This window comes from Corvus hawaiiensis, unplaced genomic scaffold (assembly GCF_020740725.1).
Source record: "Corvus hawaiiensis isolate bCorHaw1 unplaced genomic scaffold, bCorHaw1.pri.cur U_2, whole genome shotgun sequence".
NCBI classification, from domain to species: Eukaryota; Metazoa; Chordata; class Aves; order Passeriformes; family Corvidae; genus Corvus; species Corvus hawaiiensis.
Genome location: NW_025963275.1, coordinates 541,461 through 561,168, shown reverse-complemented (window position 1 = coordinate 561,168; position 19,708 = coordinate 541,461).

Sequence of the window (19,708 nt, the reverse complement as noted above, 5' to 3'; positions counted from 1 at the left end):
GAGACCATTGTGACACAGTGGGGGCTCATGGAATCAAGGAGACCATGGTGACACAGGTGATGCACATGAAGCCAAGGAGCCATTGTGACCCAGTGGGGCCTCATGGAATCAAGGAGACCATGGTGACACAGGTGATGCACATGAAGCCAAGGAGCTATTGTGACACAGTGGGGCCTCATGGAATCAAGGAGACCATTGTGACACAGGTGATGCACATGAAGCCAAGGAGCCATTGTGACACAGTGGGGCCTCATGGAATCAAGGAGACCATGGTGACACAGGTGATGCACATGAAGCCAAGGAGCCATTGTGACACAGCGGGGCTTCTTCCCTTCAGCTCTGCAGCTGGCTGTCTCAGCCCACAGCACCATGTGCCAAGTGCTCTCCTCAGGGCTCTGCCTGCACACAGGCCCAGAGAAGTTTTCCTGTTTGTAAGGAAAGAATGAAAAAGCCTGAGCAGGTTCCCTAGACAACCAAACCCACATGCTCAGTCCAGGCTGCCTGCAATGATGTCCCCTTTCTACAAGGGACACTGTGAGCAGGAATGATCTCTGGGAGCAGAATTCTCACAGTCTTTCCACTGAATTCTCTGTCCCTGTCCTTTGCCTGGCTCTCTGTTGCAGATGGAAGCTGCTGCTGCCATTCTCTGCTTGAAGCCCTCGTTTGATGCAAGCAGATGCTCCCAGGTGTGTTCAGCAGCTGTTGCTCAGTGTTGATGCAAAGCTTTTGTGTTCCTCATGGAAGCAAGGAGCCATTGTGACACTGCAGGGGCTCATGGCATCAAGGAGACAATTGTGACAGTACAGAACCTCCTAGAAACAAGGCTCCATGGTGACACCGTGGCGAATCATGGAACCACATGGAAATGTGTTCCTCATGAGACACAGCAGGGCCTTGTTGGAACCAAAGACACCTCTGCAAAAAGCAGGGTAGCTCACAGAACCAAGGAGTCCATTGTTACAATAGAAAACCTATGGAAGCAAGGACACCATTATGAACCAGTGCGGCCACATGGAAGCCACGGAGCCATTGTGACACAGTGGGGCCTCATGGAATCAAGGAGACCATGGTGACACAGGTGATGCACATGAAGCCAAGGAGCCATTGTGACACAGGGGGGCCTCATGGAATCAAGGAGACCATGGTGACACAGGTGATGCACATGAAGCCAAGGAGCCATTGTGACCCAGTGGGGCCTCATGGAATCAAGGAGACCATGGTGACACAGGTGATGCACATGAAGCCAAGGAGCCATTGTGACACAGTGGGGCCTGATGGAATCAAGGAGACCATGGTGACACAGGTGATGCACATGAAGCCAAGGAGCCATTGTGACACAGTGGGGCCTCATGGAATCAAGGAGACCCTGGTGACACAGGTGATGCACATGAAGCCAAGGAGCCATTGTGACACAGCGGGGCTTCTTCCCTTCAGCTCTGCAGCTGGCTGTCCCAGCCCACAGCACCATGTGCCAAGTGCTTTCCTCAGGGCTCTGCCTGCACACAGGCCCAGAGAAGTTTTCCTGTTTGTAAGGAAAGAATGAAAAAGCCTGAGCAGGTTCCCTAGACAACCAAACCCACATGCTCAGTCCAGGCTGCCTGCAATGATGTCCCCTTTCTACAAGGGACACTGTGAGCAGGAATGATCTCTGGGAGCAGAATTCTCACAGTCTTTCCACTGAATTCACTGTCCCTGTCCTTTCCCTGGCTCTCTGTTGCAGATGGAAGCTGCTGGTGCCATTCTCTGCTTGAAGCCCTCGTTTGATGCAAGCAGATGCTCCCAGGTGTGTTCAGCAGCTGTTGCTCAGTGTTGATGCAAAGCTTTTGTGTTCCTCATGGAAGCAAGGAGCCATTGTGACACTGCAGGGGCTCATGGCATCAAGGAGACAATTGTGACACTACAGAACCTCCTAGAAACAAGGCTCCATGGTGACACCGTGGCGAATCATGGAACCACATGGAAATGTGTTCCTCATGAGACACAGCAGGGCCTTGTTGGAACCAAAGACACCTCTGCAAAAAGCAGGGTAGCTCACAGAACCAAGGAGTCCATTGTTACAATAGAAAACCTATGGAAGCAAGGGGCCATTGTGACACAGTGGGGCCACATGGAAGCCACGGAGCCATTGTGACCCAGTGGGGCCTCATGGAATCAAGGAGACCATGGTGACACAGGTGATGCACATGAAGCCAAGGAGCCATTGTGACACAGTGGGGCCTCATGGAATCAAGGAGACCATGGTGACACAGGTGATGCACATGAAGCCAAGGAGCCATTGTGACACAGTGGGGCCTCATGGAATCAAGGAGACCATGGTGACACAGGTGATGCACATGAAGCCAAGGAGCCATTGTGACACAGCGGGGCTTCTTCCCTTCAGCTCTGCAGCTGGCTGTCCCAGCCCACAGCACCATGTGCCAAGTGCTCTCCTCAGGGCTCTGCCTGCACACAGGCCCAGAGAAGTTTTCCTGTTTGTAAGGAAAGAATGGAAAAGCCTGAGCAGGTTTCCTAAACAACAAACCCCACATGCTCAGTCCAGGCTGCCTGCAATCATGTCCCCTTTCTACAAGGGACACTGTGAGCAGCAATGATCTCTGAGAGCAGAATTCTCACAGTCCTTCCACGGAATGCTCTGTCCCTGTCCTTTCCCTGGCTCTCAGTGTCAGATGGAAGCTGCTGCTGCCATTCTCTGCTTGAAGCCCTCGTTTGATGCAAGCAGATGCTCCCAGGTGCGTTCAGCAGCTGTTGCTCAGTGTTGATGCAAAGCTTTTGTGTTCCTCATGGAAGCAAGGAGCCATTGTGACACTGCAGGGGCTCATGGGATCAAGGAGACAATTGTGACACTACAGAACCTCCTAGAAACAAGACTCCATGATGACACCGTGGGGAATCATGGAACCACATGGAAATGTGTTCCTCATGAGACGCAGCAGGGCCTTGTTGGAACCAAAGACACCTCTGCAAAAAGCAGGGTAGCTCACAGAACCAAGGAGTCCATTGTTACAATAGAAAACCTATGGAAGCAAGGAGACCATTGTGACACAGTGGGGCCACATGGAAGCCAAGGAGCCATTGTGACCCAGTGGGGCCTCATGGAATCAAGGAGACCATGGTGACACAGGTGATGCACATGAAGCCAAGGAGCCATTGTGACCCAGTGGGGCCTCATGGAATCAAGGAGACCATGGTGACACAGGTGATGCACATGAAGCCAAGGAGCCATTGTGACACAGTGGGGCCTCATGGAATCAAGGAGACCATGGTGACACAGGTGATGCACATGAAGCCAAGGAGCCATTGTGACACAGTGGGGCCTCATGGAATCAAGGAGACCATGGTGACACAGGTGATGCACATGAAGCCAAGGAGCCATTGTGACACAGCGGGGCTTCTTCCCTTCTGCTCTGCAGCTGGCTGTCCCAGACCGGGGCACCATGTGCCAAGTACTCTCCTCAGGGCTCTGCCTGCACACAGGCCCAGGAGAAGTTTTCCTGTTTGTAAGGAAAGAATGAAAAAGCCTGAGCAGGTTCCCTAGACAACCAAACCCACATGCTCAGTCCAGGCTGCCTGCAATGATGTCCCCTTTCTACAAGGGACACTGTGAGCAGGAATGATCTCTGGGAGCAGAATTCTCGCAGTCTTTCCACAGAATTCTCTGTCCCTGTCCTTTCCCTGGCTCTCTGTTGCAGATGGAAGCTGCTGCTGCCATTCTCTGCTTGAAGCCCTCTTTTGATGCAAGCAGATGCTCCCAGGTGTGTTCAGCAGCTGTTGCTCAGTGTTGATGCAAAGCTTTTGTGTTCCTCATGGAAGCAAGGAGCCATTGTGACACTGCAGGGGCTCATGGCATCAAGGAGACAATTGTGACACTACAGAACCTCCTAGAAACAAGGCTCCATGATGACACCGTGGGGAATCATGGAACCACATGGAAATGTGTTCCTCATGAGACGCAGCAGGGCCTTGTTGGAACCAAAGACACCTCTGCAAAAAGCAGGGTAGCTCACAGAACCAAGGAGTCCATTGTTACAATAGAAAACCTATGGAAGCAAGGAGACCATTGTGACCCAGTGGGGCCACATGGAAGCCACGGAGCCATTGTGACCCAGTGGGGCCTCATGGAATCAAGGAGACCATGGTGACACAGGTGATGCACATGAAGCCAAGGAGCCATTGTGACACAGTGGGGCCTCATGGAATCAAGGAGACCATGGTGACACAGGTGATGCACATGAAGCCAAGGAGCCATTGTGACTCAGTGGGGCCTCATTTAATCAAGGAGACCATGGTGACACAGGTGATGCACATGAAGCCAAGGAGCCATTGTGACCCAGTGGGGCCTCATGGAATCAAGGAGACCATGGTGACACAGGTGATGCACATGAAGCCAAGGAGCCATTGTGACTCAGTGGGGCCTCATGGAATCAAGGAGACCATGGTGACACAGGTGATGCACATGAAGCCAAGGAGCCATTGTGACACAGTGGGGCCTCATGGAATCAAGGAGACCATGGTGACACAGGTGATGCACATGAAGCCAAGGAGCCATTGTGACACAGTGGGGCCTGATGGAATCAAGGAGACCATGGTGACACAGGTGATGCACATGAAGCCAAGGAGCCATTGTGACACAGCGGGGCTTCTTCCCTTCACCTCTGCAGCTGGCTGTCCCAGCCCACAGCACCATGTGCCAAGTGCTCTCCTCAGGGCTCTGCCTGCACACAGGCCCAGAGAAGTTTTCCTGTTTGTAAGGAAAGAATGAAAAAGCCTGAGCAGGTTCCCTAGACAACCAAACCCACATGCTCAGTCCAGGCTGCCTGCAATGATGTCCCCTTTCTACAAGGGACACTGTGAGCAGGAATGATCTCTGGGAGCAGAATTCCCGCAGTCTTTCCACGGAATTCTCTGTCTCTGTCCTTTGCCTGGCTCTCTGTTGCAGATGGAAGCTGCTGGTGCCTTTCTCTGCTTGAAGCCCTCGTTTGATGCAAGCAGATGCTCCCAGGTGTGTTCAGCAGCTGTTGCTCAGTGTTGATGCAAAGCTTTTGTGTTCCTCATGGAAGCAAGGAGCCATTGTGACACTGCAGGGGCTCATGGCATCATGGAGACAATTGTGACACTACAGAACCTCCTAGAAACAAGGCTCCATGATGACACCATGGCGAATCATGGAACCACATGGAAATGTGTTCCTCATGAGACGCAGCAGGGCCTTGTTGGAACCAAAGACACCTCTGCAAAAAGCAGGGTAGCTCACAGAACCAAGGAGTCCATTGCTACAATATAAAACCTATGGAAGCAAGGAGACCATTGTGACACAGTGGGGCCACATGGAAGCCACGGAGCCATTGTGACCCAGTGGGGCCTCATGGAATCAAGGAGACCATGGTGACACAGGTGATGCACATGAAGCCAAGGAGCCATTGTGACACAGTGGGGCCTCATGGAATCAAGGAGACCATGGTGACACAGGTGATGCACATGAAGCCAAGGAGCCATTGTGACACAGCGGGGCTTCATGGAATCAAGGAGACCATGGTGACACAGGTGATGCACATGAAGCCAAGGAGCCATTGTGACACAGCGGGGCTTCTTCCCTTCAGCTCTGCAGCTGGCTGTCCCAGACCGGGGCACCATGTGCCAAGTACTCTCCTCAGGGCTCTGCCTGCACACAGGCCCAGGAGAAGTTTTCCTGTTTGTAAGGAAAGAATGAAAAAGCCTGAGCAGGTTCCCTAGACAACCAAACCCACATGCTCAGTCCAGGCTGCCTGCAATGATGTCCCCTTTCTACAAGGGACACTGTGAGCAGGAATGATCTCTGGGAGCAGAATTCTCGCAGTCTTTCCACTGAATTCTCTGTCCCTGGCCTTTCTCTGGCTCTCTGTTGCAGATGGAAGCTGCTGCTGCCATTCTCTGCTTGAAGCCCTCTTTTGATGCAAGCAGATGCTCCCAGGTGTGTTCAGCAGCTGTTGCTCAGTGTTGATGCAAAGCTTTTGTGTTCCTCATGGAAGCAAGGAGCCATTGTGACACTGCAGGGGCTCATGGCATCAAGGAGACAATTGTGACACTACAGAACCTCCTAGAAACAAGGCTCCATGGTGACACCGTGGCGAATCATGGAACCACATGGAAATGTGTTCCTCATGAGACGCAGCAGGGCCTTGTTGGAACCAAAGACACCTCTGCAAAAAGCAGGGTAGCTCACAGAACCAAGGAGTCCATTGTTACAATAGAAAACCTATGGAAGCAAGGAGACCATTGTGACCCAGTGGGGCCACATGGAAGCCACGGAGCCATTGTGACCCAGTGGGGCCTCATGGAATCAAGGAGACCATGGTGACACAGGTGATGCACATGAAGCCAAGGAGCCATTGTGACACAGTGGGGCCTCATGGAATCAAGGAGACCATGGTGACACAGGTGATGCACATGAAGCCAAGGAGCCATTGTGACACAGTGGGGCCTCATGGAATCAAGGAGACCATTGTGACACAGGTGATGCACATGAAGCCAAGGAGCCATTGTGACACAACAGGGCCTCATTTAATCAAGGAGACCATGGTGACACAGGTGATGCACATGAAGCCAAGGAGCCATTGTGACCCAGTGGGGCCTCATGGAATCAAGGAGACCATGGTGACACAGGTGATGCACATGAAGCCAAGGAGCCATTGTGACCCAGTGGGGCCTCATGGAATCAAGGAGACCATGGTGACACAGGTGATGCACATGAAGCCAAGGAGCCATTGTGACACAGTGGGGCCTCATGGAATCAAGGAGACCATGGTGACACAGGTGATGCACATGAAGCCAAGGAGCCATTGTGACCCAGTGGGGCCTCATGGAATCAAGGAGACCATGGTGACACAGGTGATGCACATGAAGCCAAGGAGCCATTGTGACCCAGCGGGGCTTCTTCCCTTCACCTCTGCAGCTGGCTGTCCCAGCCCACAGCACCATGTGCCAAGTGCTCTCCTCAGGGCTCTGCCTGCACACAGGCCCAGAGAAGTTTTCCTGTTTGTAAGGAAAGAATGAAAAAGCCTGAGCAGGTTCCCTAGACAACCAAACCCACATGCTCAGTCCAGGCTGCCTGCAATGATGTCCCCTTTCTACAAGGGACACTGTGAGCAGGAATGATCTCTGGGAGCAGAATTCCCGCAGTCTTTCCACGGAATTCTCTGTCCCTGTCCTTTGCCTGGCTCTCTGTTGCAGATGGAAGCTGCTGGTGCCTTTCTCTGCTTGAAGCCCTCGTTTGATGCAAGCAGATGCTCCCAGGTGTGTTCAGCAGCTGTTGCTCAGTGTTGATGCAAAGCTTTTGTGTTCCTCATGGAAGCAAGGAGCCATTGTGACACTGCAGGGGCTCATGGCATCATGGAGACAATTGTGACACTACAGAACCTCCTAGAAACAAGGCTCCATGATGACACCGTGGCGAATCATGGAAGCACATGGAAATGTGTTCCTCATGAGACGCAGCAGGGCCTTGTTGGAACCAAAGACACCTCTGCAAAAAGCAGGGTAGCTCACAGAACCAAGGAGTCCATTGTTACAATATAAAACCTATGGAAGCAAGGAGACCATTGTAACACAGTGGGGCCACATGGAAGCCACGGAGCCATTGTGACACAGTGGGGCCTCATGGAATCAAGGAGACCATGGTGACACAGGTGATGCACATGAAGCCAAGGAGCCATTGTGACCCAGTGAGGCCTCATGGAATCAAGGAGACCATTGTCAGGCAGGTGATGCACATGAAGCCAAGGAGCCATTGTGACACAGTGGGGCCTCATGGAATCAAGGAGACCATGGTGACACAGGTGATGCACATGAAGCCAAGGAGCCATTGTGACACAGCGGGGCTTCTTCCCTTCAGCTCTGCAGCTGGCTGTCCCAGCCCACAGCACCATGTGCCAACTGCTCTCCTCAGGGCTCTGCCTGCACACAGGCCCAGGAGAAGTTTTCCTGTTTGTAAGGAAAGAATGGAAAAGCCTGAGCAGGTTCCCTAGACAACCAAACCCACATGCTCAGTCCAGGCTGCCTGCAATGATGTCCCCTTTCTACAAGGGATACTGTGAGCAGCAATGATCTCTGAGAGCAGAATTCTCACAGTCCTTCCACGGAATGCTCTGACCCTGTCCTTTGCCTGGCTCTCTGTTGCAGATGGAAGCTGCTGCTGCCATTCTCTGCTTGAAGCCCTCGTTTGATGCAAGCAGATGCTCCCAGGTGTGTTCAGCAGCTGTTGCTCAGTGTTGATGCAAAGCTTTTGTGTTCCTCATGGAAGCAAGGAGCCATTGTGACACTGCAGGGGCTCATGGCATCAAGGAGACAATTGTGACAGTACAGAACCTCCTAGAAACAAGGCTCCATGGTGACACCGTGGCGAATCATGGAACCACATGGAAATGTGTTCCTCATGAGACACAGCAGGGCCTTGTTGGAACCAAAGACACCTCTGCAAAAACAGGGTAGCTCACAGAACCAAGGAGTCCATTGTTACAATAGAAAACCTATGGAAGCAAGGAGACCATTGTGACACAGTGGGGGCTCATGGAATCAAGGAGACCATGGTGACACAGGTGATGCACATGAAGCCAAGGAGCCATTGTGACCCAGTGGGGCCTCATGGAATCAAGGAGACCATGGTGACACAGGTGATGCACATGAAGCCAAGGAGCCATTGTGACACAGTGGGGCCTCATGGAATCAAGGAGACCATTGTGACACAGGTGATGCACATGAAGCCAAGGAGCCATTGTGACACAGTGGGGCCTCATGGAATCAAGGAGACCATGGTGACACAGGTGATGCACATGAAGCCAAGGAGCCATTGTGACACAGCGGGGCTTCTTCCCTTCAGCTCTGCAGCTGGCTGTCCCAGCCCACAGCACCATGTGCCAAGTGCTCTCCTCAGGGCTCTGCCTGCACACAGGCCCAGGAGAAGTTTTCCTGTTTGTAAGGAAAGAATGAAAAAGCCTGAGCAGGTTCCCTAGACAACCAAACCCACATGCTCAGTCCAGGCTGCCTGCAATGATGTCCCCTTTCTACAAGGGACACTGTGAGCAGGAATGATCTCTGGGAGCAGAATTCTCACAGTCTTTCCACTGAATTCTCTGTCCCTGTCCTTTGCCTGGCTCTCTGTTGCAGATGGAAGCTGCTGCTGCCATTCTCTGCTTGAAGCCCTCTTTTGATGCAAGCAGATGCTCCCAGGTGTGTTCAGCAGCTGTTGCTCAGTGTTGATGCAAAGCTTTTGTGTTCCTCATGGAAGCAAGGAGCCATTGTGACACTGCAGGGGCTCATGGCATCAAGGAGACAATTGTGACACTACAGAACCTCCTAGAAACAAGGCTCCATGGTGACACCGTGGCGAATCATGGAACCACATGGAAATGTGTTCCTCATGAGACGCAACAGGGCCTTGTTGGAACCAAAGACACCTCTGCAAAAAGCAGGGTAGCTCACAGAACCAAGGAGTCCATTGTTACAATAGAAAACCTATGGAAGCAAGGACACCATTATGAAACAGTGGGGCCACATGGAAGCCACGGAGCCATTGTGACACAGTGGGGCCTCATGGAATCAAGGAGACCATGGTGACACAGGTGATGCACATGAAGCCAAGGAGCCATTGTGACACAGTGGGGCCTCATGGAATCAAGGAGACCATGGTGACACAGGTGATGCACATGAAGCCAAGGAGCCATTGTGACACAGTGGGGCCTCATGGAATCACGGAGACCATGGTGACACAGGTGATGCACATGAAGCCAAGGAGCCATTGTGACACAGTGGGGCCTCATGGAATCAAGGAGACCATGGTGACACAGGTGATGCACATGAAGTCAAGAAGCCATTGTGACACAGTGGGGCCTCATGGAATCAAGGAGACCATTGTGAGGCAGGTGATGCACATGAAGCCAAGGAGCCATTGTGACACAGTGGGGCCTCATGGAATCAAGGAGACCATTGTCAGGCAGGTGATGCACATGAAGCCAAGGAGCCATTGTGAGACAGGGGGGCCTCATGGAATCAAGGAGACCATGGTGACACAGGTGATGCACATGAAGCCAAGGAGCCATTGTGACACAGTGGGGCCTCATGGAATCAAGGAGACCATGGTGACACAGGTGATGCACATGAAGCCAAGGACCCATTGTGACACAGTGGGGCCTCATGGAATCAAGGAGACCATGGTGACACAGGTGATGCACATGAAGCCAAGGAGCCATTGTGACACAGTGGGGCCTCATGGAATCAAGGAGACCCTGGTGACACAGGTGATGCACATGAAGCCAAGGAGCCATTGTGACACAGCGGGGCTTCTTCCCTTCAGCTCTGCAGCTGGCTGTCCCAGCCCACAGCACCATGTGCCAAGTGCTTTCCTCAGGGCTCTGCCTGCACACAGGCCCAGAGAAGTTTTCCTGTTTGTAAGGAAAGAATGAAAAAGCCTGAGCAGGTTCCCTAGACAACCAAACCCACATGCTCAGTCCAGGCTGCCTGCAATGATGTCCCCTTTCTACAAGGGACACTGTGAGCAGGAATGATCTCTGGGAGCAGAATTCTAGCAGTCTTTCCACGGAATTCTCTGTCCCTGTCCTTTGCCTGGCTCTCTGTTGCAGATGGAAGCTGCTGGTGCCATTCTCTGCTTGAAGCCCTCGTTTGATGCAAGCAGATGCTCCCAGGTGTGTTCAGCAGCTGTTGCTCAGTGTTGATGCAAAGCTTTTGTGTTCCTCATGGAAGCAAGGAGCCATTGTGACACTGCAGGGGCTCATGGCATCAAGGAGACAATTGTGACACTACAGAACCTCCTAGAAACAAGGCTCCATGTTGACACCGTGGCGAATCATGGAACCACATGGAAATGTGTTCCTCATGAGACACAGCAGGGCCTTGTTGGAACCAAAGACACCTCTGCAAAAAGCAGGGTAGCTCACAGAACCAAGGAGTCCATTGTTACAATAGAAAACCTATGGAAGCAAGGGGCCATTGTGACACAGTGGGGCCACATGGAAGCCACGGAGCCATTGTGACCCAGTGGGGCCTCATGGAATCAAGGAGACCATGGTGACACAGGTGATGCACATGAAGCCAAGGAGCCATTGTGACACAGTGGGGCCTCATGGAATCAAGGAGACCCTGGTGACACAGGTGATGCACATGAAGCCAAGGAGCCATTGTGACACAGCGGGGCTTCTTCCCTTCAGCTCTGCAGCTGGCTGTCCCAGCCCACAGCACCATGTGCCAAGTGCTTTCCTCAGGGCTCTGCCTGCACACAGGCCCAGAGAAGTTTTCCTGTTTGTAAGGAAAGAATGAAAAAGCCTGAGCAGGTTCCCTAGACAACCAAACCCACATGCTCAGTCCAGGCTGCCTGCAATGATGTCCCCTTTCTACAAGGGACACTGTGAGCAGGAATGATCTCTGGGAGCAGAATTCTAGCAGTCTTTCCACGGAATTCTCTGTCCCTGTCCTTTGCCTGGCTCTCTGTTGCAGATGGAAGCTGCTGGTGCCATTCTCTGCTTGAAGCCCTCGTTTGATGCAAGCAGATGCTCCCAGGTGTGTTCAGCAGCTGTTGCTCAGTGTTGATGCAAAGCTTTTGTGTTCCTCATGGAAGCAAGGAGCCATTGTGACACTGCAGGGGCTCATGGCATCAAGGAGACAATTGTGACACTACAGAACCTCCTAGAAACAAGGCTCCATGTTGACACCGTGGCGAATCATGGAACCACATGGAAATGTGTTCCTCATGAGACACAGCAGGGCCTTGTTGGAACCAAAGACACCTCTGCAAAAACAGGGTAGCTCACAGAACCAAGGAGTCCATTGTTACAATAGAAAACCTATGGAAGCAAGGAGACCATTGTGACACAGTGGGGGCTCATGGAATCAAGGAGACCATGGTGACACAGGTGATGCACATGAAGCCAAGGAGCCATTGTGACCCAGTGGGGCCTCATGGAATCAAGGAGACCATGGTGACACAGGTGATGCACATGAAGCCAAGGAGCCATTGTGACACAGTGGGGCCTCATGGAATCAAGGAGACCATTGTGACACAGGTGATGCACATGAAGCCAAGGAGCCATTGTGACACAGTGGGGCCTCATGGAATCAAGGAGACCATGGTGACACAGGTGATGCACATGAAGCCAAGGAGCCATTGTGACACAGCGGGGCTTCTTCCCTTCAGCTCTGCAGCTGGCTGTCCCAGCCCACAGCACCATGTGCCAAGTGCTCTCCTCAGGGCTCTGCCTGCACACAGGCCCAGGAGAAGTTTTCCTGTTTGTAAGGAAAGAATGAAAAAGCCTGAGCAGGTTCCCTAGACAACCAAACCCACATGCTCAGTCCAGGCTGCCTGCAATGATGTCCCCTTTCTACAAGGGACACTGTGAGCAGGAATGATCTCTGGGAGCAGAATTCTCACAGTCTTTCCACTGAATTCTCTGTCCCTGTCCTTTGCCTGGCTCTCTGTTGCAGATGGAAGCTGCTGCTGCCATTCTCTGCTTGAAGCCCTCTTTTGATGCAAGCAGATGCTCCCAGGTGTGTTCAGCAGCTGTTGCTCAGTGTTGATGCAAAGCTTTTGTGTTCCTCATGGAAGCAAGGAGCCATTGTGACACTGCAGGGGCTCATGGCATCAAGGAGACAATTGTGACACTACAGAACCTCCTAGAAACAAGGCTCCATGGTGACACCGTGGCGAATCATGGAACCACATGGAAATGTGTTCCTCATGAGACGCAACAGGGCCTTGTTGGAACCAAAGACACCTCTGCAAAAAGCAGGGTAGCTCACAGAACCAAGGAGTCCATTGTTACAATAGAAAACCTATGGAAGCAAGGACACCATTATGAAACAGTGGGGCCACATGGAAGCCACGGAGCCATTGTGACACAGTGGGGCCTCATGGAATCAAGGAGACCATGGTGACACAGGTGATGCACATGAAGCCAAGGAGCCATTGTGACACAGTGGGGCCTCATGGAATCAAGGAGACCATGGTGACACAGGTGATGCACATGAAGCCAAGGAGCCATTGTGACACAGTGGGGCCTCATGGAATCACGGAGACCATGGTGACACAGGTGATGCACATGAAGCCAAGGAGCCATTGTGACACAGTGGGGCCTCATGGAATCAAGGAGACCATGGTGACACAGGTGATGCACATGAAGTCAAGAAGCCATTGTGACACAGTGGGGCCTCATGGAATCAAGGAGACCATTGTGAGGCAGGTGATGCACATGAAGCCAAGGAGCCATTGTGACACAGTGGGGCCTCATGGAATCAAGGAGACCATTGTCAGGCAGGTGATGCACATGAAGCCAAGGAGCCATTGTGAGACAGGGGGGCCTCATGGAATCAAGGAGACCATGGTGACACAGGTGATGCACATGAAGCCAAGGAGCCATTGTGACACAGTGGGGCCTCATGGAATCAAGGAGACCATGGTGACACAGGTGATGCACATGAAGCCAAGGACCCATTGTGACACAGTGGGGCCTCATGGAATCAAGGAGACCATGGTGACACAGGTGATGCACATGAAGCCAAGGAGCCATTGTGACACAGTGGGGCCTCATGGAATCAAGGAGACCCTGGTGACACAGGTGATGCACATGAAGCCAAGGAGCCATTGTGACACAGCGGGGCTTCTTCCCTTCAGCTCTGCAGCTGGCTGTCCCAGCCCACAGCACCATGTGCCAAGTGCTTTCCTCAGGGCTCTGCCTGCACACAGGCCCAGAGAAGTTTTCCTGTTTGTAAGGAAAGAATGAAAAAGCCTGAGCAGGTTCCCTAGACAACCAAACCCACATGCTCAGTCCAGGCTGCCTGCAATGATGTCCCCTTTCTACAAGGGACACTGTGAGCAGGAATGATCTCTGGGAGCAGAATTCTAGCAGTCTTTCCACGGAATTCTCTGTCCCTGTCCTTTGCCTGGCTCTCTGTTGCAGATGGAAGCTGCTGGTGCCATTCTCTGCTTGAAGCCCTCGTTTGATGCAAGCAGATGCTCCCAGGTGTGTTCAGCAGCTGTTGCTCAGTGTTGATGCAAAGCTTTTGTGTTCCTCATGGAAGCAAGGAGCCATTGTGACACTGCAGGGGCTCATGGCATCAAGGAGACAATTGTGACACTACAGAACCTCCTAGAAACAAGGCTCCATGTTGACACCGTGGCGAATCATGGAACCACATGGAAATGTGTTCCTCATGAGACACAGCAGGGCCTTGTTGGAACCAAAGACACCTCTGCAAAAAGCAGGGTAGCTCACAGAACCAAGGAGTCCATTGTTACAATAGAAAACCTATGGAAGCAAGGGGCCATTGTGACACAGTGGGGCCACATGGAAGCCACGGAGCCATTGTGACCCAGTGGGGCCTCATGGAATCAAGGAGACCATGGTGACACAGGTGATGCACATGAAGCCAAGGAGCCATTGTGACACAGTGGGGCCTCATGGAATCAAGGAGACCATGGTGACACAGGTGATGCACATGAAGCCAAGGAGCCATTGTGACACAGTGGGGCCTCATGGAATCAAGGAGACCATGGTGACACAGGTGATGCACATGAAGCCAAGGAGCCATTGTGACACAGCGGGGCTTCTTCCCTTCACCTCTGCAGCTGGCTGTCCCAGCCCACAGCACCATGTGCCAAGTGCTCTCCTCAGGGCTCTGCCTGCACACAGGCCCAGAGAAGTTTTCCTGTTTGTAAGGAAAGAATGGAAAAGCCTGAGCAGGTTTCCTAAACAACAAACCCCACATGCTGAGTCCAGGCTGCCTGCAATCATGTCCCCTTTCTACAAGGGACACTGTGAGCAGGAATGATCTCTGGGAGCAGAATTCTCTCAGTCTTTCCACTGAATTCTCTGTCCCTGTCCTTTCCCTGGCTCTCAGTGTCAGATGGAGGCTGCTGGTGCCATTCTCAGCTTGAAGCCCTCTTTTGATGCAAGCAGATGCTCCCAGGTGTGTTCAGCAGCTGTTGCTCAGTGTTGATGCAAAGCTTTTGTGTTCCTCATGGAAGCAAGGAGCCATTGTGACACTGCAGGGGCTCATGGGATCAAGGAGACAATTGTGACACTACAGAACCTCCTAGAAACAAGACTCCATGATGACACCGTGGGGAATCATGGAACCACATGGAAATGTGTTCCTCATGAGACACAGCAGGGCCTTGTTGGAACCAAAGACACCACTGCAAAAAGCAGGGTAGCTCACAGAACCAAGGAGTCCATTGTTACAATAGAAAACCTATGGAAGCAAGGACACCGTTGTGACACAGTGGGGCCACATGGAAGCCACGGAGCCATTGTGACTCAGTGGGGCCTCATGGAATCAAGGAGACCATGGTGACACAGGTGATGCACATGAAGCCAAGGAGCCATTGTGACACAGTGGGGCCTCATGGAATCAAGGAGACCATGGTGACACAGGTGATGCACATGAAGCCAAGGAGCCATTGTGACACAGTGGGGCCTCATGGAATCAAGGAGACCATGGTGACACAGGTGATGCACATGAAGCCAAGGAGCCATTGTGACCCAGTGGGGCCTCATGGAATCAAGGAGACCATGGTGACACAGGTGATGCACATGAAGCCAAGGAGCCATTGTGACACAGCGGGGCTTCTTCCCTTCTGCTCTGCAGCTGGCTGTCCCAGACCGGGGCACCATGTGCCAAGTACTCTCCTCAGGGCTCTGCCTGCACACAGGCCCAGAGAAGTTTTCCTGTTTGTAAGGAAAGAATGAAAAAGCCTGAGCAGGTTCCCTAGACAACCAAACCCACATGCTCAGTCCAGGCTGCCTGCAATGATGTCCCCTTTCTACAAGGGACACTGTGAGCAGGAATGATCTCTGGGAGCAGAATTCTCGCAGTCTTTCCACTGAATTCTCTGTCCCTGTCCTTTCCCTGGCTCTCTGTTGCAGATGGAAGCTGCTGCTGCCATTCTCTGCTTGAAGCCCTCTTTTGATGCAAGCAGATGCTCCCAGGTGTGTTCAGCAGCTGTTGCTCAGTGTTGATGCAAAGCTTTTGTGTTCCTCATGGAAGCAAGGAGCCATTGTGACACTGCAGGGGCTCATGGCATCAAGGAGACAATTGTGACACTACAGAACCTCCTAGAAACAAGACTCCATGATGACACCGTGGGGAATCATGGAACCACATGGAAATGTGTTCCTCATGAGATGCAGCAGGGCCTTGTTGGAACCAAAGACACCTCTGCAAAAAGCAGGGTAGCTCACAGAACCAAGGAGTCCATTGTTACAATAGAAAACCTATGGAAGCAAGGAGACCATTGTGACCCAGTGGGGCCACATGGAAGCCACGGAGCCATTGTGACCCAGTGGGGCCTCATGGAATCAAGGAGACCATGGTGACACAGGTGATGCACATGAAGCCAAGGAGCCATTGTGACCCAGTGGGGCCTCATGGAATCAAGGAGACCATGGTGACACAGGTGATGCACATGAAGCCAAGGAGCCATTGTGACCCAGTGGGGCCTCATGGAATCAAGGAGACCATGGTGACACAGGTGATGCACATGAAGCCAAGGAGCCATTGTGACACAGTGGGGCCTGATGGAATCAAGGAGACCATGGTGACACAGGTGATGCACATGAAGCCAAGGAGCCATTGTGACACAGCGGGGCTTCTTCCCTTCAGCTCTGCAGCTGGCTGTCCCAGACCGGGGCACCATGTGCCAAGTACTCTCCTCAGGGCTCTGCCTGCACACAGGCCCAGGAGAAGTTTTCCTGTTTGTAAGGAAAGAATGAAAAAGCCTGAGCAGGTTCCCTAGACAACCAAACCCACATGCTCAGTCCAGGCTGCCTGCAATGATGTCCCCTTTCTACAAGGGACACTGTGAGCAGGAATGATCTCTGGGAGCAGAATTCTCACAGTCTTTCCACTGAATTCTCTGTCCCTGTCCTTTGCCTGGCTCTCTGTTGCAGATGGAAGCTGCTGCTGCCATTCTCTGCTTGAAGCCCTCTTTTGATGCAAGCAGATGCTCCCAGGTGTGTTCAGCAGCTGTTGCTCAGTGTTGATGCAAAGCTTTTGTGTTCCTCATGGAAGCAAGGAGCCATTGTGACACTGCAGGGGCTCATGGCATCAAGGAGACAATTGTGACACTACAGAACCTCCTAGAAACAAGGCTCCATGGTGACACCGTGGCGAATCATGGAACCACATGGAAATGTGTTCCTCATGAGACGCAACAGGGCCTTGTTGGAACCAAAGACACCTCTGCAAAAAGCAGGGTAGCTCACAGAACCAAGGAGTCCATTGTTACAATAGAAAACCTATGGAAGCAAGGACACCATTATGAAACAGTGGGGCCACATGGAAGCCACGGAGCCATTGTGACACAGTGGGGCCTCATGGAATCAAGGAGACCATGGTGACACAGGTGATGCACATGAAGCCAAGGAGCCATTGTGACACAGTGGGGCCTCATGGAATCAAGGAGACCATGGTGACACAGGTGATGCACATGAAGCCAAGGAGCCATTGTGACACAGTGGGGCCTCATGGAATCACGGAGACCATGGTGACACAGGTGATGCACATGAAGCCAAGGAGCCATTGTGACACAGTGGGGCCTCATGGAATCAAGGAGACCATGGTGACACAGGTGATGCACATGAAGTCAAGAAGCCATTGTGACACAGTGGGGCCTCATGGAATCAAGGAGACCATTGTGAGGCAGGTGATGCACATGAAGCCAAGGAGCCATTGTGACACAGTGGGGCCTCATGGAATCAAGGAGACCATTGTCAGGCAGGTGATGCACATGAAGCCAAGGAGCCATTGTGAGACAGGGGGGCCTCATGGAATCAAGGAGACCATGGTGACACAGGTGATGCACATGAAGCCAAGGAGCCATTGTGACACAGTGGGGCCTCATGGAATCAAGGAGACCATGGTGACACAGGTGATGCACATGAAGCCAAGGAGCCATTGTGACACAGTGGGGCCTCATGGAATCAAGGAGACCATGGTGACACAGGTGATGCACATGAAGCCAAGGAGCCATTGTGACACAGTGGGGCCTCATGGAATCAAGGAGACCCTGGTGACACAGGTGATGCACATGAAGCCAAGGAGCCATTGTGACACAGCGGGGCTTCTTCCCTTCAGCTCTGCAGCTGGCTGTCCCAGCCCACAGCACCATGTGCCAAGTGCTTTCCTCAGGGCTCTGCCTGCACACAGGCCCAGAGAAGTTTTCCTGTTTGTAAGGAAAGAATGAAAAAGCCTGAGCAGGTTCCCTAGACAACCAAACCCACATGCTCAGTCCAGGCTGCCTGCAATGATGTCCCCTTTCTACAAGGGACACTGTGAGCAGGAATGATCTCTGGGAGCAGAATTCTAGCAGTCTTTCCACGGAATTCTCTGTCCCTGTCCTTTGCCTGGCTCTCTGTTGCAGATGGAAGCTGCTGGTGCCATTCTCTGCTTGAAGCCCTCGTTTGATGCAAGCAGATGCTCCCAGGTGTGTTCAGCAGCTGTTGCTCAGTGTTGATGCAAAGCTTTTGTGTTCCTCATGGAAGCAAGGAGCCATTGTGACACTGCAGGGGCTCATGGCATCAAGGAGACAATTGTGACACTACAGAACCTCCTAGAAACAAGGCTCCATGTTGACACCGTGGCGAATCATGGAACCACATGGAAATGTGTTCCTCATGAGACACAGCAGGGCCTTGTTGGAACCAAAGACACCTCTGCAAAAAGCAGGGTAGCTCACAGAACCAAGGAGTCCATTGTTACAATAGAAAACCTATGGAAGCAAGGGGCCATTGTGACACAGTGGGGCCACATGGAAGCCACGGAGCCATTGTGACCCAGTGGGGCCTGATGGAATCAAGGAGACCATGGTGACACAGGTGATGCACATGAAGCCAAGGAGCCATTGTGACACAGTGGGGCCTCATGGAATCAAGGAGACCATGGTGACACAGGTGATGCACATGAAGCCAAGGAGCCATTGTGACACAGTGGGGCCTCATGGAATCAAGGAGACCATGGTGACACAGGTGATGCACATGAAGCCAAGGAGCCATTGTGACACAGCGGGGCTTCTTCCCTTCACCTCTGCAGCTGGCTGTCCCAGCCCACAGCACCATGTGCCAAGTGCTCTCCTCAGGGCTCTGCCTGCACACAGGCCCAGAGAAGTTTTCCTGTTTGTAAGGAAAGAATGGAAAAGCCTGAGCAGGTTTCCTAAACAACAAACCCCACATGCTGAGTCCAGGCTGCCTGCAATCATGTCCCCTTTCTACAAGGGACACTGTGAGCAGGAATGATCTCTGGGAGCAGAATTCTCTCAGTCTTTCCACTGAATTCTCTGTCCCTGTCCTTTCCCTGGCTCTCAGTGTCAGATGGAGGCTGCTGGTGCCATTCTCAGCTTGAAGCCCTCTTTTGATGCAAGCAGATGCTCCCAGGTGTGTTCAGCAGCTGTTGCTCAGTGTTGATGCAAAGCTTTTGTGTTCCTCATGGAAGCAAGGAGCCATTGTGACACTGCAGGGGCTCATGGGATCAAGGAGACAATTGTGACACTACAGAACCTCCTAGAAACAAGACTCCATGATGACACCGTGGGGAATCATGGAACCACATGGAAATGTGTTCCTCATGAGACACAGCAGGGCCTTGTTGGAACCAAAGACACCACTGCAAAAAGCAGGGTAGCTCACAGAACCAAGGAGTCCATTGTTACAATAGAAAACCTATGGAAGCAAGG